Source organism: Megachile rotundata, chromosome 1 (assembly GCF_050947335.1).
Source record: "Megachile rotundata isolate GNS110a chromosome 1, iyMegRotu1, whole genome shotgun sequence".
NCBI classification, from domain to species: Eukaryota; Metazoa; Arthropoda; class Insecta; order Hymenoptera; family Megachilidae; genus Megachile; species Megachile rotundata.
Window position 1 is genome coordinate 11,378,802 of NC_134983.1, and position 25,348 is coordinate 11,404,149.

Sequence of the window (25,348 nt, forward strand, 5' to 3'; positions counted from 1 at the left end):
ATAAACAAAAATACATAAGAACAATCTTGCCTGATTTTTAAGGGGATATAATCTGACGTTAATCGTTTTTTTGTAGTCGGACGCTCAGAGCAGATAAAAGTCAATTTTGTTCTTTTTTCAAAGGTATAACGTATCTCTTTTTTACACTGATCACGATATCTACATTAAAAGAATATTAGGTTACACTACTCAAGAGATCAATTTTTCAACTATTTATTTTTGTAACATTATCTCAAAGTTATTACAAAGTCAATTTTACAGGTGTTTAATTTAAAAAATGTAGAAATTCTCAATTTTCAAATTTAAAGTTTGTGACATTCAAATCTTGGAAATTCCCAAGTTTTCAAACTTACCAGTACAAATTTTTTAAAATCAGAAATAAAATATTCCCAACCCAATTTGAATTGTTAATATTTTGAGACATTATATTTGTCATATATTATATTATTTGCCATATGGCCTATTTTGAGACTTCTCCTCGTATAAAGAGGGCCATATAGCGAGACAACGCGGTAATCAAATTTGAAGCCGGTGTTAAATAAACATTCGGGGCTTAATGGGATACCGCGACAAGAGAAGTATCCCCAGAGCGTCCCACAAATAATTCACGTGAGCCCGGTAGTTTTAAAATGATCCCGCCCTCGAAATCTCGTTCGGGAGAGCTCGTTTCACCGACGAAAATGAGCAACGTCCAACGAAATATCGCTCGGCTCTCTAATAAAAGTTCCAAGCGGAAAGGCAGAGCTGTGGCGACTTGTCAGTTGTCACGGTTTCTCGTAGAAGGATTGGCACACTGACACAGTGGCGTGTTGCATTATTAAACCGGGCAAGAGCCAGTCCAAGGACGCGGCCAGAATTGGCCCCAAGCAAAAATTAGTCGGCTGTCGCTCAACCGTGGAATTAACCCGCGAGCAGAGGCGTCCTTCGAACGACTGGTCCTTCCTCCTAACTCGAATTCTTCTCGTGATAATTACCGGAAGATCAACGATTTCGCGGATCAAGTATTATTTTTACCCTTCGAGCGAAACCCTGCTGGATTAACCGATTACCAAAATGATTCCTTATTTTGGATTTCTGGAAAGAGAGACACTACTGAAATTTTTCATTTCCCAACTTCTCAGTTTCTTAACTTAAAGTTTGCAAGTCTTCAAATTTCCAAATTTGCAAATAAAACTCTAAATTTCCAAATTCCTGGACTGCTGCACAATTTAAATTGTAGTGTCCTTGCAGTCTCCGCAATAAATATTTATTTCAAAATGTCGGGTCTAAATATAGTATTAACTGAACGAACAGGAATAGTCGCTAAATTTATTTCCAAAGCTAGCAATTTAGGAGAAGACGTATATCAAACTGTGAAAGGTATGTTCATCTCGAAATAAAATTTCACGCTTTTTAAGATATCGAAAGCCGTAAAAGGCGTAGTTTTAAACTTCTCTCCCGAGCAATATTTTGATCTTATAAATAACTTAGATACTCCGGCGTTCTTGCAGTGCACCGCGACAAGGAAAATCTCTTGTAAGTAGTATCGACGTACTTTGAATGCAGGCTGAAAGAAAGAGGAGCAACGATAGAAAAGAAGCGAATAAAAACAGGAAGCGAAGAAAGGATGGTAGGTACCATCTTCCAAGTCCACGTTTCTCGACCCCATCTAATTCCCCCTCTCTGTTTCTCTCCCTTTCGCTGCTTTTACCTTCACTCTCACTCTTTGCTTTTATCTTCCCTGACTCTGATCCTCTCCTTCTCTCTTACGCTGCTTCTCACTTGTTCTCGCTTTTCCGTGTCGTCTTCCGTCCTCGTATCTCTTCCTTCCTCCGTATCCATCCACCTGCTTCACCCTTCTCTGGCACACTACCACCCTTCACTGGCACCCTCGCGAACCATTCGAGCTATCCAACCCCCTTTGGATATCTCCATACGCCACTTACCGGGCTCAGGATGTTCTCCGTGCTTACGTGCGTAGAATCTGTAAGCACTGATAAGGTGCCACCATTATATTCTCAGTTTATTTGCATTAAGATTGTAATTTACCCAATCTTTGGAACTGATAGCTGCTAGAGATCAAATGGAACTCAAATGTGAGAGTTACTGTCGTTCAGATAATCTCGCGACTGAATTAAGATCTGATTTGTACTCTGACACTTTGGAAACTTCGTATTGAGATTACTGTAAGAAACATTTGTTTCAAGTTATAGGATGGGACAGATATGTAAGTGGAATGTGAGAGTTGCTGTTGTTCAGATAATCGCGACTCTGAATTAAGATCGAAGTCGTACTATGACACTTTGGAAACTTTGTATTGAGATTACTGTAAGAAATATTTGATGAGAAATTGATGAGATGTTCAAATGTGTTCGAAGAATGCTAGAGCTTGTTCTCGAGAATTATCCTCTCGATAAACATAACACCGACATATTTTACTTATAACAGTATAATTAACATACTACAACATTTTGAAAATATGAGAACTTTATAATTAAAAGCATGTAAATTTTTAAATTTAGATTTAAAATTCTACACATGAAAATTGCAAAAATCTGAAAGCCAGATAATATAAATGTTTGAAAATTTGAAAATATTCAAAAGACGAAGCTCCGATAAATATCGCAGGTTCACTGCATGCAACCCTTTCACTTCAAGCTACATTTCTCGGCACCCCTGGATTAAAGGGCCACAAACGAGCTCGCCAACGCAAGATTTGATAAGAAAGTAATCAAAGGATAGATTAATCGGCCGAAGAACAGCAAAGAAAATCCACCCACGTAACGCGTCCATCGTCCAACGAAGCGGACCCCCGGTACCTTCTTCGTCTGGAATGAAGGTGCACTTTCACCCCACGTGTCGGGTGATGAAAAGCAATAAGGCCGAAGTAATGCTATGCAAGGGGGTTGGGAAAAAAGAGACCGTGATAAAAAAAGAAACTTTCCTTATCGTGACAGCGGATCGGTTACTCGAGCTTGAGCGTCACTGTCCTCGGCCCGTTCTCTCGCAAGGGGTGGTCACCCTCGTTGTCCGGCTGCAGAATGTTGTCGCTGGAGGCGGCAGCGACGATGGTCAGAGAAAACGGCACGTCCACGCGAGACAGGGAGCTCGTCGTAGGAAAAAGAGCGAGAGATATAGGGTGGCTGGTCGAGCTAAGGGGGTGGACTTTAGAGTCCGACCAAGGGGAGCCAACGAGTAGATGGCAAGGGAGAGTTAGAGGAAGAGGCAGAGAGAATTTACGCCCGCCAGTGAATTCCTACAGGACCTCATATCACACGCACGCACGCATCAACCTACACATCTACGTTCACGTATATGTAGCTGAAGGCGAACGCACATGCGCCATAACGCTCTTGCCGTACACACGAGAAAATTCTCGCGCGTTCGTGAATTGCGCTCTGGCCCTACCGAACGGAATCCATAAATTCTGTAACACATGGACCAGGGGAATTTTGTTAAGGTCCTGATGATTTGCAAGCTTTTATTAGAACGCTGTACTGCTTCTAGCCTAACCTGACACGTGTCTCAGCGACGGACTTCTCTAGGGAGATATAGCAGATTACGCTGGTTTCGGTACTCGAGAGGTACTAGGTTAAACGAAATGAGTATGCCATTCCGTGTTTATTACCAAACAATTCACTTTATGTATAGAAAAACTTTCAATTACAATCACTGATGATTACACAAAAATCCTAATTGATATCTTCTTATACATTAAAACAACTAATATATCGTACAACAAAATTTTAGCCATTTTGAAATTTCAGTTTAAAGACCAACAAAACTTTGACCGGCGCAATAAATGAAAGGAAGAAATGTTCGATTAAAATGAACAAAATAATTGTTTATTAAAAGGTCCGTCTTGAACATGGAGCACATTTTGAGAGATAATTCAGTAACGATGTTAACTCTGCGTACGCTCGTTACCGAAGTTAAATGTCAATAAACATTCGAGCAGTCGGAAATGCTGAGGCACCTTGACGTTGGACCAAACAGAAGCGGCAAAGCAAGGCGCCAATCACGCGCGAAGACAAACACCGGCTGCGGACCATCGCTGATTGCCGAGGAAGTCCTTCTAGGACCTTGTATTCCTGCTGGTAGGCAATGCTCAGCGCCGCGGAGGACAACGTACCCTGAATACGAAATCAAAAGGCGTCCAAGTTCTGCACAACCCCCTCGAAGTTCAAACATTCGCCTAAACGCGGCTGAACCGCACACTTGCTTCAAGATGACCTGGCAATTATTGAACGTGTCCTTAGAATTCAATGTAATTACTAATATTCGGATAAATGTGAAGAGAGTCTCACTGATTTCAATGACCTTGAAGTATACCGTCAAGGACATTTTTAATCATTTAGGTATAACTATATAGGTATAGTTATTAGGTATAACTTATAGGTATAAAGCCATAGATATATTCAAGTATTCAGGTTTCAATATCTAACGCGACCCATCCAAAATCAGTTTGCAACTTGCCAGAGTTTCAATATCGACACTCTATGAAACCCTTTATCCGATCCCCTCCTAAAACCCCACGATCATGTCCGTCCGACCTACCCAACCTGATAATCCCACAAAGCGATCGATTAAAGAACAATATTTCGTTATTTCCGATGGCGACGTGTTTCACGACCCATCCGGGATGCCATTATACGTCTCCGCGGAACGAAAACGATTCAGGACGTCAGGAATGAACTTATCGTCGACGTTCCGTTCGGCCGATTTGATTTCGGGGCGTGACATCGAAAGAAGCAGATATCGAGGGATGTGTTTCGCTTGTCCAAGCCACGGCCTCGTGAATATTCCAAGCTCTAAAAGCTTCTCTTTCCCCTTTCTGCCCGGTCTACTTGCCCAGATGTACGACGAACGGAGGGTCCATCACGTCCATAACAAGCTCCATCCCTCTCTCTCGCTCTGCTCCTCTCTTCTCCTCTCCCACTCCTTGCCACGTCTTTTCTCTTCGCTTCCCCGTTCGAGACCTCTCTCTCTCGCGCAGCAGCCTCTCTAGGCCTCCTCGAGGAGAGCTCTCAAAGGGTCCAGGGCTATGGAGACGTTGGCACCGGGGGAGTGAACCAGCTAACAGAGAAGGCAAGAGAACGGAAGAGATAGGTGCAGGGAGGAGACGGACATATCGAGAGGGACAGAGATGGACAGAGGAACAAGAGGAAGAGGGGCTACCTACCGCGCCTACGTTAGGTAAATTCGGTGTAACTCGAGGGGATGAGGATAAGAGGAGCTCGCTGTCGAGGGAAGAGGAGATCGAAAAGTAAGAGGGAAAGGGAGAGACCGGGAGAGACGGAGAGAGAATTTGCTAGGAGGAGACCATCGCCCACAGGGGTGGACCAGTGATCGATAGCCACACACTACGTCCGCCACCACCTTCAGAGCCTGGACTCTTCCTACGCTGGATAATTCTGCAAGCTTACATACTCCGCGTAAGCTACACCCCGTTCCTCGAAAGTTTACGCTCGAAAATCGTGCTGTTGCGGCTCCATTGCAATAGGATGTACACGTTGTGAACACTAATTTGTGGCACGAGTGAACAGATGTTCTGGATTTTGTTTGTTAGGATACGTGTTCGATGCAGAGTTTTTTATAATTAAAAATACTCGAGTTATGTGCCCATTTGACATTTGTAAATTCTTTGCTTTCAGGGAGGTTTTGATATAATTCTTGAAAAGATATTTCAGTTTCATAAATTCAACTGTCTGTCAAATTTCAGTATATTTAATTTAGTACTAGAGTATTAAATAAATGAGTGGAATTCTACCTTTGGTTGCGACAAGTTATATTTAAGGTTATTTATTTAACGATCAGAACAATTTTATAGAAATTGGTGAACTCTGTCCATGACATAATTTTATATAAAGTTGGGTAAAATTCTTCAATATTCTCGTCACAATAAAAATGTGGAACGAAAATGTTCTCTGCCATTTATTTTCATGTTAAAATTTATCGACTTTTATTAACAATTTCTCGATAACTACGTGGTAAATCGAGTCCAGACTTTAATCGAGAATGTTTTGTAATTCAAATGAGTTGTAGCAAAAATATTAGCGAAGTCTAGAAATTTTAACGGTTACCTCAGGCATTTTCCGACTTTCTTTCAAATTTCCCCGAGCTAGTTTTAGAACTCGGCGAAATACCATGGAATCATTAGTCTTCTTTGACAAGACAGCCGGTGGACGGTGTTTGTTCAGGTGACAACGGGGATTAGAGTTCAGTTCATCGAGTTCCGATCCAGATTTTCTGTACACTCTGACAACCATTTTCGAAATCGTTGAACATTAGCACCGGCTGGCGCTGAGCCGATCTAATTGGGATTTTCCCATGGACACTGGAGAAATAGCAAATTCCCGTAATACGTTATAAAATCACTTTTAACGATAATGCATAGTCATTATTTTACTTGATACAACGCGCTAAGTATTTTCGGATTAATTTATTTTATTTGAACAGTGTTGGAAATGAGGGTTACCTTCATACATTTTATTATTTTACTGTTTTATTGCTAAAGTGTTTTATTATTTTACTGTCCGATTATTACTATATTATTACTCCTATATGAGTCCGTCACCTTTAAAATCACTAGTAATATTTTATTACCATTTTAGTTGTTTACCACGGTACTATATTTTTATTATTTTATATCATACATTTTGAAGTATCTGAAATTAAAATCAATCGGCGGTTACATAAGGTAAGATTGTTCATAACGACGTCGTTGATAATATCAAGATCATCGAAGTCAGGGTGTCCTCTGTATAATTACAAAATCATTTACTTAAAAGCGACAATAAATTTGGCAGCAAAACGTTTAATAAAACACTATAATTTGCAGTGTAAATACTGCAAAGTTTCATTAGTACGATAACAATGTTCATCCTCTCGGCACCAACTCGTTACAAACTAATACCTTTACTCCGTACCGTCGTTCTTCCTTGTTCGACGAAATTGCATCAACGATAGCCGCATTCAATCAAGACGCTTCAACGTCTAATTACTCCATCGTAATTCACGTTTAAACAACGTTCACCGCCCTCCGGACAGCGCCGGCCACGATTTATCTCCGCTCTGATACAGTCGAAATTTTTTACAACGCGACCGAGCGTACTCTTTTCCCGCCAAGAGGCGTTACTTCCCGCCATTACGACCCGCAAAGATTAACAACAGCTTCCTGCTCGTCCGTTGCCCATTCGACGCTCTTTCTTTTTTCGCGGCGGTGCAACTAATTGCGACGATGCAGGCATATTTCTGCTCGCACGGGCCGAGAAAAATGGCGTTCGCCACCTCTGCCCATCCTCTGACCTACCCTCCTCGGCTTTTACCATCGTCAACCGAGCATTGTGTGCGGTAACTCGCCTCGTCCTCGACAAGGACGCATTTCGACGAACACGTGCAACCACTGTGCATGCAATATCCTCTTTCTCCCTTCAACTCTGTCTTCCGTAACGTTTCCCTCTTCCTTCGTCTCATGTTGATTCTACCCTTCGAGCCTCACGTCACTTCGTTCCCGTTCTTCTCTCTGTTCCCTGCTTCCCGTTGGCTTTTATTGCGGCGAGTTTTCCCGCAGTTGCGGTGACGGGGCTTTCCCGAAATCGCGATTACCACAACCACGTGCTCTGCTACGCGCTAGTGATTTATTTTTATTAGCCTGCCACATCGTGGAGACTCTTCCTCTCTCGTTATCGCCGCTTCGCTATTATGGAGCCGTTATTCCGGGGGCCTCAATCAATTATACTTGGACGACGGTAATTCGGTCATCGCCCACATTCGGTTATTGAGCTTGTGGGGCCTTATTAGACAGAATAGACTTTCCGGATTATATGTGGGCTGTTCTCCAAGTTCTCTGAATGTGATACACTATTTTCATTTTAGGACGTCAAGTCTGTCAAAAACTTTTCAGATCTCTATGTTTAAAATATTTTTTCTTATAATATTGAGTTCAATCATGTTTGCCTTATTTTGTAATACTGATTTAAAATGAACTGATTAAAAGTAATGTTTGTTACAATATATTTAAATTAAACGCATAGGGGCGCATTCTTAAAATGAAAGTCATTTTGCAAATAAGTTTAAAGAAAAAGAAAAATTGTACAGCATACAGTCCTTGATAATTGTGATTCGAAATGAAAAGGCAACATTGAAAGGTGTCGAAATTTTGTCGCAAAATTATGGTTTCATTACAAACAAGAGAAAGTAACAATGCTTTTGTGAGGTCCGGTATACTTTCGAATATTATATTTCTGTATCTACTACTAAGAAAATTTTATTGTACAAATTTCGTTAACAACAAAAGTTCAGTAAAATTTAAAAATATGTATATTAGTTGTAAATGAATTCTTCGTGCTCGTTTAAATTCTCGAACTTCGTTAACTTTTTGCTGTCCGCGTCTACCAGGTCACAAGCTCCACTAACCATTATTACCCGAAGTAATTGCAAACCTCGAGGTAGCTGTGAAGTTTCAACAAAATCGAATTAAAAAAAAGAGCTGCACTTTCTTCTACACTTTCATAAAAAAAATTGCAATATCCCTGAAACTTTCAAATTTATCTCGAAGCTGTCGCGTCCCTGCGACAAGGTTCTTTTGAAGTTGATTCATTGGAATCCCGTTTAGGGAATTATTTATACCGTGTCCAGAATCAACGAGGTTTGTATTCTGGAAGAGAAAGAAAAAATCAAGAGGGAAGTGGAATCGTCGCCTATACGGACGTGAATAAGGGACCGTGTCCCAAGAGTGCCACGATCCCTGGATTTGTTTGCCACCATCCACTCCCGGAAACGTGCTTTCGTGTAACAGAGTCAATTCCGATGGGGAAACGCGAAGGATTCGCGTTTTGTGTTCTGTCGAATATAGTCTGGACGCGAATTAATATTTACGAACGGATGCCCTCTGCACCCCCTCTGTTTGCAACTTGTGATTTTTAAAACGAGAAACATGTCGATTAATTATATTCGCGAAACTTTTTCTGCCTGTGCAACATTAACCCCATTTCTCTTCATTTACTCGCATTTCCAATTTCCGTTATCGAACTTATTTTGCTCTGAAATAATATTACCTACGTTAAGTCACAACCTGTACAATTCAAGTTTTGTAAAGAATTTGGAAATTTGCCAAATTTGGTATGTATGAGTAAATTTAGGAACTCAGACGTTGGGTAAATTGAGAATTTAGAAATTCAGAAGTGTAGACATTTAAAAATAAAAATATTCAGTCGCCATTGCTTTTAAGTGCGCCATCTACAATTAAGATGACGAGTGCTTTACAAGGATATGCATATATACGTATTGCGTTATTTCTCAGATTATAAAGTATAATATATTTAGCCATTTTTAATCGTTCCAAAACCCCGTAAATCGTCAAACAAGAATACACATTCACCCTTTCATCATCAAAGCAATCATTGAAAAAATCAGTTCAAAAATGACCACCCACATGAATGAAACTCATTCAGCAAACTCAGGCGACCAAGAAATTGAGCGTATAAAGAAAAGCATGATTTTTTGCTCGTCGAGGAGCACCCTCTTGCAGCGCGTAGTGGGCGCAGCGGTGATATAGCAAACCAGGTGAGAGAGTAAGGGAATAGGCGAAAGATGCGGAAAGACAGATAGAGAAAAACGTAGCTGGATGAATACAGCTTGGTAGATTCGGCATGGATTTCCAGCGATGGTAAAACCGTCACGATTTCCGTGCGATTGTCGCCGGTGAACGGTCGGACAAGCATTGTCCGTAAAGCAAGAAGAAGGGGCGCAGCGGGTGGCAAACGTTAGGAAATTCGTCCGAGGAGGGGCTGCACAGAGGTCAGGAGGGGGTGGCAAAAGGCTAAGCCGAAACCTTTTTCAAGGATGAAGGGCTCTCTCTCCCTTCTCGCTTGGTGCATTGTACACCAACGTTTTCTCTTTCTATTCTTCGCTAATTCCCTCTCTCTCTTTCGCTCGCTGTTCGTGAAATACGCTTTGGCACCTTCTCTTTCGTTCCAAGTACGAGTATACAGGGTGTTCACGGTGATATGGACCACCGTACAGGGTGGGAATTTGGAAAAGACTACGGAGGAACTGTATTTTACCATCCACCTGTATCTACCTTTTATATTTATATTTCTCGAGAAGGTGACAAGCCTTTTTAAATACGTATTTCATATCAGAACGAATTAGGCAGTTGATTCTGACAATTTTATTGTAAATTCATAATTTAACACTGAAACTATCAAATCGAATAAAGGAGCACTTTATAAATATTTTTTATAATTTAACTTTTGTAACATAGAAAATTTGTGAATAACTTGTATACATATTCAGCTACTTAATGCCGTTTTTGATACTTTGTGTAATAAGGTTAAACATCATGCAAGTGTAATACCTGAGAATTGTTAAAACTTCTGCGAAATTTCATGTGTAAAATTTTACCTTGTACCTTTAGTTTAACACTTGCAATTGTAGGTGAGTTGTAAAGTTATAACTGTGATATTAAAGTGTGTAGCTCGACATAAACTTATTGTGTGATGTTTGTAGCTTGAATATCCTTTTTCACGACGCCTATCCTCTGCATAACACGCGTCTTATTAAACATCAGTTGAAAGTGTTAAACCATGAGAACTAGTACTAATAAAAAATACAATATTGTAATTCTATTAAATAGTTTACTGTGTAATTATTTTTATGTAATTTTGTGTGAATTAAATTTTATTTGAAAGTTAATGTATTCGGTAAATTGTTTTGAATTTCTTTAAAATTCAAAATTCTTGAATTCCCAAACTTTCAAATTCCTATTAAAATATTCCAACCAATATACCACGACACAATCAACATACAATCAACTTAAAATATACCACCATACAAAACAAGCAAGTTTCAAATCAACAACCCTCGAACTATAAATCTCAATCTCGATACCAGAGTTCATCAAAGAAATCAAATCACTCAACAGGCTCGCAAATCGATTCGCCAATCGATCATACCGAACGAAATATTAATTCACGAATTATCTTTTTAATCCTGTCACGACCATAAACGATCAATTCCCTTTCGTACAAGAACATGTATCGTCCATATAAAGTTGAAGGATTATTATTCCGACGAACGTGTTCTTGGACCGCTTTCGAAGACGAATTTCGATGAGACTCGTGCTATGTACTTAGGTACAGATCCAATTACATGACGATACAGGACGATCGACGTGAAACAATCGACTACGAAGATGAACGTCCAACGAGAGAGAATCTACTGGCAACTCTTGCCATCCGCTTCGCCGACCGTCTCTGTTATTTGCCGAGCTATCATCGGGAGAAGTTTCGCGGAGGCAGCTCTCGGGCCCGACTGCGAGATTGCTAGCCTTCCGCGCGGCGTAATTACCAAAAATCAAGCAAAACAACCGAAAAGCCATCACCGGCTTCGACGGTGTTTCTGCAATTTTGGCGTGGGGCCATTGACACGCACGCGGCCTCACGGTTTGTCTTTGCCCGCTAAGTCGACTTCTTTCGATCCTCGCTGCGTTTGCGATGCGAAAGAATTCTTCCTGTATATTTCCTCCTTGGTAAGATTTTTCGAAATTCACGCTTTAGTTTCACTTGGTAAGCGATGAAAAATTTCGGCTAATTTCAAATTTTGAACAAATCTTCGGAGAAATTTAAGCATCACTCGGAATATTTTTACTCATCTTCTGGGTTAATAAAATTGCACTTAAGTATTTTTTCAATAAATCTATAGAATTGTGTGATGTACATAGTGAAACAGACAACAATTGCAATTTTGAGAAAATTCGTCAAACCTTTCAACTGATGAATTCTTTCAAGTAAAAGACTTAACAATATGCTGCTGAGTGCAAAGGGTCATGTCATCGAATATGTAATCGTTAAAAAATAATCAATTTTTATTTGAAATTTAAGTTTTTCCTTTTTTATCTGAGATTTAAGTTCCCAATTTTTATGCAAGGTTTAAGTTCTCCTTCAATTTTTGCACCCAATGAAGACAGTCCTAGAATTTCTTCGAATTATCTTGGATTCTTCTATTTAAAGCAGGAACTGTGAGTATCAAATTCACGGAAAGAAGATTAAATTTCATCTTCACTTATAGGAAAATAAAACCAGACTATCAGTACTTCGTATTTTAAAATAAATTTACATTTCGTTTCAGCCATTACGCTGAAGTTTAACTACAGTCGTTTGCGGCCATCTTGTTTGTTTGCATTAGCATCTGTCTCAAACTTGCACCAAAATTCTACTTTATTAAAGTTGCGGTATTTATTGCTGTCCAAACATACCTTACCTGATAGACTAGTGAAGTCTATTGATGAATGACGTACTCGTAAAAACTTAATTTTTGCAATAAAATATTGTTTAACTAAATCTATAGTATTATGCGATGTATATAGTGGAACAGTAGCAATAATAGAGAAATCTTAAATTCAGCAAATTTTTTTAATTGAAAAGTTTTAAAGTCGATATACTGTAACAACAAAAATAGCTCGAAGAGGGTTGAAATAAAAATATCTTGTTAAGAAAAATAATCTGACCTAAACTTTCAATTCTTATATATCGAATGCAAGGATAATATAAATAAACAATTATAAAGGATATTCAATCGTTGAATAACCGCATTTTTCAGAGAACAAAGTAGTTACCTACAACCCTAAAAAATGTACGCAATTAACGAGTTTCCGGTTGACATCCTAAGTTTCCAGGTCCAACATTTAAAACATTTAATTGTCCCCGAGTTGTAAGGTGCTTCTCATTCAGGAACCTGCGAACAATGCGCCCGTTCGTGACTTAATTAACACAAGCAGATTGTTTCGCAAGAAAAAGGATAGCCCCACGGTTTTCGCCAGGGAATCACGAGTTTCCTCGGTTAATTCGTGACAAGTGATAATTGCCGAACAGAAAAGTCCGTCATAAATCTATCGACGGTCGTTTTGGTATGCAAAAGGATACATGGTTTTGCTCTGTTCCGTTCAGTCAGGGATCCAAGAAGATTCCCTGTTCCTGGCGTTCTCAAAGCGACACAGTCCCATCGGTTTTCATGGAAAATCCTGGCGGAGGAGGTAATCTCCGTTACTGGAAGAGTTCCTGGTGCGAGAGTATCCATCAGCGCTATCTTGAAATCTTCAAGGACCCGGTATGGATTCATTAAGGACAAGCTTCATTAGTATCCTCGGGAGAGACTCTTTGTACATTAACGTTTCTTTCTCTTATCCTTTTGCTGCTTTAATTTTCCTTACAGCGTTCGTTTCTTTAACGATTCTTTATTACTCTGACAGTTGTTGAATTTCTACTACTCGGCTAAATTAAAAATTTATCGAATATTCTTGGATTCGATGAGTTCTTTTATTTATGTTGTTAAAACGACGAGACGGGGCTGCTTCATATTTTAAACCATTAATAATACGTTGCTTATATGAATATGTAATTTTACTGCAGGTACTTGTGGACGTTTATCTCTTTTTGTAATTTTTTACTTATTTGGATGAAGACTGTATTTACTTTATTTTACTGATTTTTGGGATTTTGGGGATTTTTGGGATTTTGGGGATTTTTGGGATTTTAGGGATTTTTGGGATATGAAAATTTGAGCATTTGAGGTTTTAGGAATTTGCATGTGTAAAGATTCGAGGATTTAGGGAATTAGGGATTTGGGAATTTTGAGATATAAAGATTAGAGGATTTGAGGATTTAGGGGTGTGGAGATTTGGAATTTTGAGAATTTCGAAATTTAGAGATTTAGAGATTTGGAGATTTGGAGATTCGGAGATTTGGAGATTTGGTAATTTGGAGATTTGGTAATTTGAAAATTTGGAAATTTGGAAATTTGGAGATTTGGTAATTTGGAAATTTGGAAATTTGGAAATTTGAACATTTGGAAATTTGGAAATTTAACATTTGGAAATTTGGGGATTTGAAAATTTGAGAATATAGTAATCTCAAAATGTAGAGATCTAAAAATTTATGAATCTATGCATCTAAAAATTGTACAAGATTAAATTTAAAATTTCTGAAAATTCAGTAAATTAGATAATTAGGAGGCGTGCAATTATCTAGACCCTTATGAACATACAAATTACCGCGAGCACTAATTCCGACCTTCATCCTCTTTCACATCGATTTCAAAATCAGCTGGAAGAATCCGTAATCTCATCTCACGTTCGAGGGTCTACCTCGAAATCGTAAATACTTCAAGTTCTCGATGTTCGGACAACTTCTGTGCCATTGTTCTATGCACCGCAGGAGGTCTTTCCTTCTTCGCTAGTTTATCCTAGATCGTCTTCTTGTCGGCGTTAAGCTACCTTGTGTTCTCCATACGCATTCAAGGAAACTCGTATTCGTGCACGGAATTTCTAAAACGTTTCTCGGTTACAAATCATACGTGACTTTATAAAATTTCTTGTAGGAAGTATGAGATCAAAGGACACGTATTGAATAGGACATTGCAATTATGTCCTAATGTTTTGTTATTGAAAAAAACGCAAAATTTGCTTAAATTTTGCAACTTTTTATAGCAAATTGACAGAATTAAAAAAAATATTTTGAAAAAGCTCTATCTTTTATGAATAAAACAAAAAAGAATTTAGCTAAATCGATTGAGTAGTTTCTGAGAAAAAAAATTTGTAAGTGAAACCTATTTTCGCAAAAATGGGCAAAAATTGCAAGACTTTAAAGGCTTGTTATTTCTTAAGAAATTCGAAACCTGCAAAATGATAACTTAAACCCTCCCTAATTTCTCATAAGCTACATCATATTTTGATTAGAGCAAAATCGTAGAGTGTGACGTCTAAAGGTGATCGATTTGATGTGACTGATCCAGCTACAATATAACAAACAAAGAAAATTAAAATTTGATATCAATCGACTAAGAAAATAATTGAACTTGAATTCCAAATTGAAGTACATTAAAATTCGAGTAAAATCACAGTTAAAGGGCTATTCATACTTGTCAAAATAATGTAAAGGATTAAGCACCTTAGCTACTTAAAATGTGAAGCTTGAACGGTCTTCACCGTTTTGGTAAATAAAAATTAGAATCCTTAACGCGTTAATCAATCATTCGAAGTTGTTCAGAACCGCGGCAAAACGTTCACGAAACTTTCGTCCCTCCGTAGTTGGAGTGTACTGATTTTGCGATAATTCTGTTCGGGAACACGCCTAATTAACGGTACCGGATAGCCGAGCGAAAGCGGTTTATTCCCGAATGTCCGATCGATCGGTCGCCTTAATCCGCAAATGACATTAATACCGTGGCTGTAAAACAATGCGGCCGTCGAAAGGAGCTTCGAACAAATAACATTCGCAAGGAATTAACGGTTATGTCGAAGAACAAACGGTGCCTGCAACTAATCGCATTACCGTTTCCCTGAAAGCTCGTGTCTCGCTTGGACACGAACCTCCGCCGAAATCCCGCAGGTAGACAGCCAAGTCCATTGTTCGGGCCTTTCGAAATCTTTATTGTTTCAGCAGAAATATTATTTCAGGCACCGTTTGGTGCTCATCGCGGAGCCCCAGTAAAATTTACCTCTACGCTGGGGCATCCTTTTTTTATTCTTCACCCTTTACGGAATTTGCTTTTCGCGCACACGTCCCTGAAATAGAAATTTTATGTTCTCTTTGAGTTATTGAGGGGTAATATGGCTACGGAACTTAATAACCTTCTGCTTTTTCAAAACGAATGTACAGGTGTACAAATGCTGATTCGATGGTTCAAGGTTTAGGGCACAATTGCTTGGAAGATATTGGAAAATTTCTTTTGTGCTCGTCTTATTTTGTTCCGGGTAATAATCCTTGCTGTGATTGCACGTTGTAAAGATTGTAAGCATTCGTGAATGTACTTGCCTTCGAATTGTAGGCAATTTCGTTTGATAATGATGGATGGTTTTAATAATGATATTCGATTACTTACAGTATTATGTTAATGGAATTTGAACAATTTTGAAAAAATATTATTTTTTGGATAATGATGTTTGTATTTGGCTATGCACAGCAATATGTGATTGCAATTTAAACAATTTGGAAAAAATATTTTTTTTTAAATGATGATTGTGCCCGATTAGTTACAGCATTACGTGGATGGGATTTGAACAATTTTAAAAAAATATTATTTTTTAGATAATGATGATTGTGTTTGATTAGTTGTAGCATTAAGTGAATGCAATTTGAACAATTTTGAGAAAATATTTTTGTTTAAATAATGATGACTGTGTTTGATTAGTTATAGCATTATGTGAATGCAATTTAAACAATTTTGAGAAAATATTTTTTTTTAAATAATGATGACTGTGTCTGATTAGTTGCAGCATTATGTGAATGGAATTTAAACAATTTTGAGAAAATATATTTTTTAAATAACCATGTTTGTACTTGATTATTTGTACCCATATAATAAATGGAGTATAAACATTTTTGAGAAAAGGATATTCTTTAAAAAAAGTTGAACTCGTAAGAAAATATTAAATATACTAATATATAGTAATATTATTTTACAATAATATATACTAATATATACAAATAAATATTTAATAAATAAATAATATAATTCAGAAGCTATACCGCTCGATTGCGAACCTTTGCTTCAGCTGTATTTCACGAACAGAAAAAGAATATGTCCTCTGGGTACCTTCCGCAAGAAAAGCACGTAAAAAATGAACTCACGAAGGATTAATATGATTAAAGAATAAAAATTCTCGTCGCCTGTTTTCTCAAACCTTAAACCTGCAGAATTCTTTGTAGATCGATGGAATGGTGACCATACGATGCGAAATCATGCAACCCTTCCCGTGGAGAAGGAAAAAGAAGCAGAGATAATCCCATCGAGTGACACAATGTTCGCGTAACCGACGGTCGTAAGGACTCCGAGGAAGGTGGAGGTGGCGGAGGATGGACCTCGAGGACCACCGACTCCCGTCACACTCGCACCCCATAATCCTCCGGTGGTATTCACGATCAGACAAAACACACACACACGCACGTGTGTACACGTCGAAGGAGAAATCGGCGCATGCCGGACCAAGAGAAAACGAGTCGCACGACCTGAATAACTTCGCTTGGATGTTTCTAATGCGTGGCTTAGCAAGGCTCACGAGTTCGTGAAGAGGACCGATGAACTTCGGATAATCATCCGATTCCCCTCCTTTTCCTACTTCTTCGTACCAGCGATTCTTTTTCTTCTGCGAACTTCTTTTCTTCTCTTCTTCACGAATAATCGAGTTTTTCTCAGACGCGTACACCGCGAACGCTTCTACCGTGAGTAATTTTACGGACTGAGATGCTGCCGAAAAATCCGACACCTGGTGGAGCTTTACTTACACGATTGCTGTTACAAGGACGCTTTTAAGAAGATACTTTTTTTACTTTTGGAAGAATTGTTGGACGGAATAATTATTGGTGGTTGCATATTTATGTAACCAATATTCCGAATTTTCAATATTTCTACATCTCAATATTCCTAGATCCTAATCTCTCGAATTCCTAATCTTTCAAATTCCAAATCTCCCGAATTCCCAATCTCTCAAATTCCAAATCTCCCGAATTCCCAATCTCCCAAATTCTCAATCTCTCAAATTCCAAATCTCTCAAATTCCAAATCTCCCGAATTCCCAATCTCCCAAATTCGCAATCTCCTGAATTCGCAATCTCCCGAATTCGCAATTTCTCAAATACGCAATCTTCCGAATTCCCAATATTCGAAATTCCCAATCTCCCAAATTCGCAATCTCCCGAATTCGCAATCTCCCGAATTCACAATCTCTCGAATTCGCAATCTCTCAAATTTTAAATCTTCCGAATTCCCAATCTCCCGAATTCCCAATACCCCAAATTCCCAATCTCTCAAATTCCAAGTCTTCCGAATTTCCAATTTCCCGAATTCCCAATCTCTCGAATTCCCAATCTCTCGAATTCCCAATTTCCCGAATTCCCAATCTCCCGAATTCGCAATTTCCCGAATTCGCAACCTCCTGAATTCGCAATCTCTCGAATTCGCAATCTCTCAAATTCTAAATCTTCCGAATTCCCAATCTCCCGAACTCCCAATACCCCGAATTCCCAATCTCTCAAATTCCAAATCTCCCGAATTCCCAATCTCTCGAATTCCCAATCTCCCGAATTCGCAATATCCCGAATTTCCAATCTCCCGAATTCCCAATCTCCCAAATTCCCAATCTCTCGAATTCCCAATATCCCAAATTCCTAATTCCTAACTACCCAAAATTCAAAAATTCTCAAACTGCAAAATTCCCAAAAATGCAAACCTCTACGTTAGAATCTTCAAAGCTCCGATTCCCAAGTTTCTAAATGCCCTATTCGTTATTTTGTGTAAATGTGCTAACTTGTAATAAATACGAAGGTGTTTCAGTTTCCATTTAACATAAATTTATCGCAACGCGGTTGAGTAACACAGTTTCGACTCGTTGTTACGGAAATAGGATCGAAAACAGCAGTCGGGTGTTTCGTGTATACCAGGTATACCTTAAAGCTATACTTAACATAAATTTACATATGCTAATAGATGCAAGGTAATTTGGAAGGAATATCTTTGAAATGTTTCTTACCAAGAAACTGTATCAATATCGTAATATCGCTTGTTACAAACACGTTTCGTCCCTTTCAAATTATTCTCATGTGCATTCATATGTGCTGTTTATTTTGAAACTGTTGCAGATTCACTTCTTCTCGGATCTACATACTGAAACATTTGTGTCAATTTATCTAAAAATATTGATAACCGTTGTTCTTCAGTTTCTGCATTTTGTGTAATAATAAATTGTTCAATTTATGTGCTGTATGCTTGTATACGAAAATAAATAATGCGAATAACAATTGCTGATCCTAAATATTTGTGTAGAAGAAGAAATAAATTGTGACACACATTCGATACATATTTTTAGAGAATATGTGTAAGACATTTTTAAATACTGTTTTACACATAAAGGAATGTATTGCTGATCAATAATGAATGTATGAAGTAAATGAATTTTGTTAATAAATATTCACAGCATAATAATATTTGGTCATCTGACAATTATATATTCTTTATGCAAATTAAATGTTCATACTCAGGATTAGCCTATTATATTCATGATCTATGAATATGCTATTATTTTGTCCTTTATTCTATGCTGTATTTATATATTATTTATTGCACCTCATCTGAAAGTCAGCAAGACTAATTCAATGCTAAATTTTTTCTTTTTTTGTATCATTAAAACCCTTTCAAATTTGCTTCTATTAAATGGAAAATTACGTGATCTATTCGTAAAATAAAACGGAATATTTATAATGATAATAGGTACACATAATTCATTTCAAGGATGATCAACAAGGGTTGAACCGCCTTCCACGTTAACATCATTCCTTTTCATATCGTGAATTTACATAAGGTTTGCAATGCTTAAAAACATCTTAATATTGGTTCGAGTATACTAGAGAGTATACTAGCTTGTATGTCTATCGTTCAAACAGAAATATATAATAAAGTTTCACTTTAAAATCTATATTTCTGCCCCGTGTTCTGGTCGTGTGATATCACGATTGTCCTGTCAAATTTCGTATCAAGCGCGAGTATCCCCGTGGCCGTTAGGTTCCATCAACGAGAACGATTTCTCCCACGAAGAAATGAAAAAGCTTGTTGTCTCGTCACGAGAAACGCTCGAGGGTCTCGCAAGTCGATCAAATTCCATCCGTTGGAACGCGAACCACGAGGAGGATGGCGAAACGCGAGCGTGAAGGACAGACGCAGAAGTGAAAATCGGTACATAAGACGACACGGGAAGAAGGGGGCCAAAAAGTAACAGAAAGGAAAGAAGAGGGACAATATCGTGAACGTTTACGACGTCGTTTTGCGTCGATAAATATTCTCGAGGAACCCCTTTGCCGAGGGATGCAAAACACCCCTCTGCACGGTAGGCGGGGTGCAACGAAACCTGTGTAATCTGCCATACGTTTCCCATGAATATGCATCTGCGAGGCTAATGCGATTTGATTCACGATTGGCCTAAAGTGTACGGCCGTGGAGGGGTGAAATCTCTCGAAAGCCACAATAATTCGATACATCGACCGTGAGGGCACAAATTAACGTTTGTTAGCGTAACGTTCCTCGTCCCGAGACGACGCGATTTCTTGATGAAAATAAATCGCCGCGCAACGGGGATTAAAGATTACCCTTTTGTGCCTCGGAAATTGGTAACGATCGGTTATTTCTGCTTGGCAGACTTATTGCCAGTGAGTTATGCTCCTTGTGAATTCGATGAAGTTTCAGGTGCTCAATTTTGATACCGAAGGTTTTATCATCCATTTTATTCGGAATCTTTTAATTCGGATAAATGACCGGGATAATATTCGTATAATTTGTATCGAGAGGAATGTAAAGCTGGCGATATTTAGATGACATACGAGCCTGAAGTAGCAAAAGGTAGAAATCTAATTATTTTTACACATAATTTGCAAATGGAAAAGTCACACGGTCTAAACTTTCTTAGGCTGAAGATCAAATTGTTAATTGCTGACCTAGTTCTGATAGTGCAGTATTTTTCAAGTTTCAACCTTAACTATATGTCACAAAATTGCGAAGAACATTTAGATTTTTAAAAACTTTTATTTGATTTTCTGTATAAAGTATCTTCGTGTAACTGCATCTACGCTCGAGCATCATCAGTTTCTAAATTACAAGCATAATTTCAGAAAGACGATCTGAGAGGTCGTAAGGCCATCTCGTTAACTCTTGGTAATTGCTCATACTTGTCCCCTATATTTTCATCAAGAACCATGAAAGAAACCATAATCGAACGTCACGTTTACTCTTCTACATTGGTTAATTATTAACTCTTCCTGTGTACACAATATTTTGCTTAAAATTCAGAAACATAAAACACAAGCTTTTTGACTAAAAATTCTATTAATTTTGTTGTATAGTTCTTTTTTGCGACAAAAAATGGCTAAATGTAAAAATTGTAAAGAATACAATGTTTAGGCAGGTAAATTAGGGATGTTCTCCACCCCTTTTTCTAGCGAAGGAAACACGAATTGTCAAATCATGCCATTTGGTGAAAATTCCACGACGTTTCTCGGCACGACGACATAAAGTTTACGAGGGCCGAGTAAAATCGGTTTTATTGGCGTGCAGCCGGCTCCTCGGAAATTCCCGGGGCAATAAAACAATTAAAATGTTGGCTCCTTCGTTCGCCCTTCGCGCCTTGCAGGAACCCTCACAGACCGAGTACAATTCACAATTTTCCACAAACTATCGAACAGTATCGACGAGAAAAAGAACATAAAAGTACGCAAATCAATGGACATACCTGGCCAAGACTTCCTAACGGGACAGTCCTAGTCCGAGAACTCGCTAATTGTTTCGGTGATTTATTAAATCCTCCTCTATATAGGTATAGTAAACATTCACATAAATTTGAGCGTAGTAAATTTGCCGAGGAAACGAAGACAAGTGCAATATCTTGCAATTTACTGGCTGTGTAAAACTTGTGTAACGCGAGATTGCTACGTTTCCTTAGCAGTTTCAAATTGTCAACTCATTTAAGATACGCGTATTCACGCCCAGAACTTATAGGACACACTAAAATTTCATTATAACCTAAGCAGCGTAATCCGAGTCGTTGAGATGTTTTCAGGTCGGAAGTTTACGACAGGGAGGAATCTTTTTGGTTAGGAATTTAGAGCGCTGGAAGGTTGTAAAGTTTCAAAAATGTAAAGTTTGAGATATTATTAATTTGTCAAGTATTCCTGGGTTGGATACAAATTTTTAATTCACTAATTTACGATCTTTTTGCATCTTCAAGTTCTCAAACGTAAAAATTTTTTAATGATATAATTCTCAAAAGTTTAGAGTCACTAATGTCCAAAGCCTTAAATGTTGAAACTTTTAAATGCTTAAATTCTAAAAATGTAAAAATTCTCTAATGTCCAAATTGTCAAGGAACTATATTCTCAAATATCCAAATTTTCAAATTTCCAAATCTTTCAATTGCCAACTGCACAAATTTCCAAATCCTTCAGTTTCCAAATCCTTCAATTCCCAAATCCACAAATTTTCAAATTCTCAGATTTCTAAATTCTCAACTTCTAAAATTCCCAAATCTTCAAATTCCAAATTTCAAATCTTCATGTGAAAATATCAGTTCTATAGTACTTCTACCGCGACTGTATTCTGCGATAATATCTATTTGATGCTTCGGTTTATTCCTAGTAACGGATTACATATGTGATACGTGCCTTAAACATCAGGTGATAATTTCTAATATTAACTTGTACATAAATTAGTAGGTACTTCCTCCGCATTTTTTCAGCTTCTATATTGAGGTTAAACAAAAAAGTCACTTCTCTCGTTTAAACAGAGGTGTGCCTCTGATAAATGCTTCGAGGCGACGTGTTAGAATGGATAAAAATCATTTGAAGCTGTACTGTTCACAGAATAATATTTCATCTATGATCTAACTATCACTTGTACTCAACATTCACATTTAAGAGATATATTATCTATATGGCATTATCAATATGTATACGTATATGAATACAATAATACATATATTTAAATAAACATTGAAAAGTACACTGCACAAGTCTCCTCATTTTTTATTATTAATCTAATTTTACTCCAAAAAATGATTGCTTTAATTTCGAAAAAATATTTTGAAAAAAATATATGAAAAAATTATACGATAATATATTTTGTGAAATACATGAAACGTACATATGAAAAGTTAAATAATGACATTCATAGAAACACATAAAAGTATCCCGTATTTCCGTATTATTTACAAGGTTCTTAGCTATAATTTCGTATTCCGAAATGCCGCCAAAAAACAATGATCCTTTCGACAGGTCGGTTGCCCCCGTTTCAAAGCTTTTTCACGGAAAACAGGAAGGCACCTGCGGCCTCCGGTCATTTCCTGTATCAGCCCCGGGGGTAACCAGGTTAATCCTCGATTGACCCTCCTCTGCACGCAGGTTGGACCTGTCCACCGTGTGCAGGAAAAAAGGGGAACGAGCATAAGAGCGAAAGAGACGGATTATAGTCCGGCACGCGACCAGAACCGCAGAGAACAGTGACAAAAAGGTCGTCTGACGTCGTCACACGTGGTTGTGTCTGTGCATGTGTGAACGTACGTCAGGTCGGTGAGGATGAACGAGATCGCTTGTAGTGATGGGATTGATACGATACATATTGACGCTATTCAAACAATTCCGTACCGAAAGTTTTCGCAACTTTTACACGAATATCTTTGCTGACTTTGAAACGCGAAATGATTATATTCAATTATTTTGCAAATTTTTAATTCTTTAACTTTAGTGCACTGAAACTGTAAATGCACATATAAAATTCTTAAAAATAAAATATTCCTTGTGACCTGTCAATTTGTGAAGTTTGAGAAAAAGCTATATGTATAAATTCTTGTTAAAAATTTTAACCTTCCAGTACAGTTTTAATCCCGCAGATAGAGGATGAAATTGACAGATAATAACAACATGATTGTACCATGTACATATGCCAATAGTTCCTACAATTTATCTAATATCAAACTTATTGTGAATAAATTAAAATATAAGGCTACGCTCCGGTGCTCAAAGGTTAGCACAAAATGGCTGGTTGCCATTTACCGAAAACAATAGCCGAAAGCGTTGAACCTAACATTAGAACTTCGTGAGAATTTCCTTCTACTAATTGCAGATTACCCATTTCCTATCCCCTTCTAAACTTTATAAAAGTTGGGTTAATAAGAAATTCTTAAAGAATCCGTAATATCGGTGTCGCCCATTAGTTCATCTCCATAACTTAACATAAACCTCGACTCTTCGTAAGGTTGATCAATTGAAAGAAGGGTTTCCTTCGTCTTGAAAAGGACAGGTTGTCGATAAACTTCAGACATACTGGACGAGCCAGCGACATCTGCCAATCTGGTAGATCGGTTAGTGTAACGAGGACCTGGCCGATTAACGGACGTAAATGAGCCTTGCATAGCTGCCAACTTGGGAAACGAAGTTTGCGTCGTTACCAGGGTAGAACCCGTATAGAATTTCTTGGCAGAAGTACTATTGTTTCGGCGGACAAAGAGAGGAAGATTGTATTTTGATCTTCCTGAAGGGTGGACCGAGATTCTACTTCAAAGTTCAATGTGATGTTGCAGAAATGGTCATGTGATAGTATCTTGATTTACGTTATCTGTTTGGTACAGTTGCATTGTTGCAACGTGGAAAGAGAAACTGCATAATATGAAATTGGGAGATTTCGAGATTTGGACATCTTTGTAGATTTTTATTTTTTTTTATGTATGATTATCATATATGTTATGTACATTATAATTTGAGAAGCTGAACTGTCCATTGAAATGGTAGTTTAATACGAAAATTTCTTTTGAACAAACATAAAATTTGTCACGATTACACATGATTCCACATATGCCCTACATTCACTTCAACAGCAATCTCCTCAAACTTAATATACCCAAATGTAACCCAATTAGCTTTCACATAAAATGAAACAAGATATCAAAGGAAAATTAAAGTAATAAATACTAAGAATAAATATTGCAAAATACTAAGAAAAGTGTAGTTTCACAAAGTAATTATTTCGCGAATCTTTGGATAAATCGAGAATGGTAACTGCCGCGTTTCGCAATTGAATCTGTTCAGTGTAGAAACAGTTCTCGAGCGTTATAGTTCGCAAACTTTCTCCTCTGTACGCGTAAAATTGTTGTTCATTACATAATAAGATCGTTAGGTTCTATCGGTAATCTATTACCTTGTGTGTCAGGTGAACGAGGCACGTACACGATGTTGTACGGAGCCCATCGAAGGATGTAATCAGATCCGACGTGCAAACTTGAACAAAACTTCGACTCCTTCGTATTACCACGTACAGCAGCTTCGTCAGAAGGGAAAAGGGCCTGTGCACTTTCGACGTCGTCTTCAGGTTGCTGAGCGACAGGTTGTCGATAAACCACAACCACTGTGCGAACCTCGTCAACGAACACTTTGTATCACGTCGGTGCAAAGCGTTCTGTTATTCGCGCGAGAGCGATACAAACTACGTCCTCGAACACTTAATGCTTATTACCTAGTTACAATCGGTCACGGATCGCGAATAAACCTCGCTAATTCGTTGGATGTCGTCGTTCATCGTTTAAGTCAATTTTTTTTGGTTAAAGTCGATGCAATTTTTTCTTAACATTTAAGAATCATATTGGAATATGATCCCAGTTAATTTAACTTCAATTTTAGTCAGTTTGTATTCTGAAAATCTGAATAAATACGTTTTTTGAAACACTTTACTTTTACCAATTTTGTCTTCACATATGATACACATATGTGTATTATGTAACTATTATAACAGATGTTTTATATCGAACACTATACTAATACTATGCAGATAATACATCTAA

The 25,348-nt window shown here is 37.9% G+C and overlaps 2 long non-coding RNA genes across 2 annotated transcripts; both read right to left on the reverse strand.

Moving 5' to 3' along the window:
• Positions 1-317: 317 nt before the first annotated feature.
• Positions 318-25,194, reverse strand: LOC143265324 (uncharacterized). The gene is made up of 3 exons (XR_013039748.1): positions 24,709-25,194; positions 1,618-1,972; positions 318-1,546 (listed from the first exon to the last, which is right to left on the reverse strand). It is a non-coding gene; the product is annotated as an uncharacterized LOC143265324 (long non-coding RNA).
• LOC143264335 (uncharacterized) lies at positions 5,738-7,603 on the reverse strand. Its single transcript, XR_013038025.1, has 3 exons — positions 6,909-7,603; positions 6,458-6,647; positions 5,738-6,316 (listed from the first exon to the last, which is right to left on the reverse strand). It is a non-coding gene; the product is annotated as an uncharacterized LOC143264335 (long non-coding RNA).
• Positions 25,195-25,348: the final 154 nt, after the last annotated feature.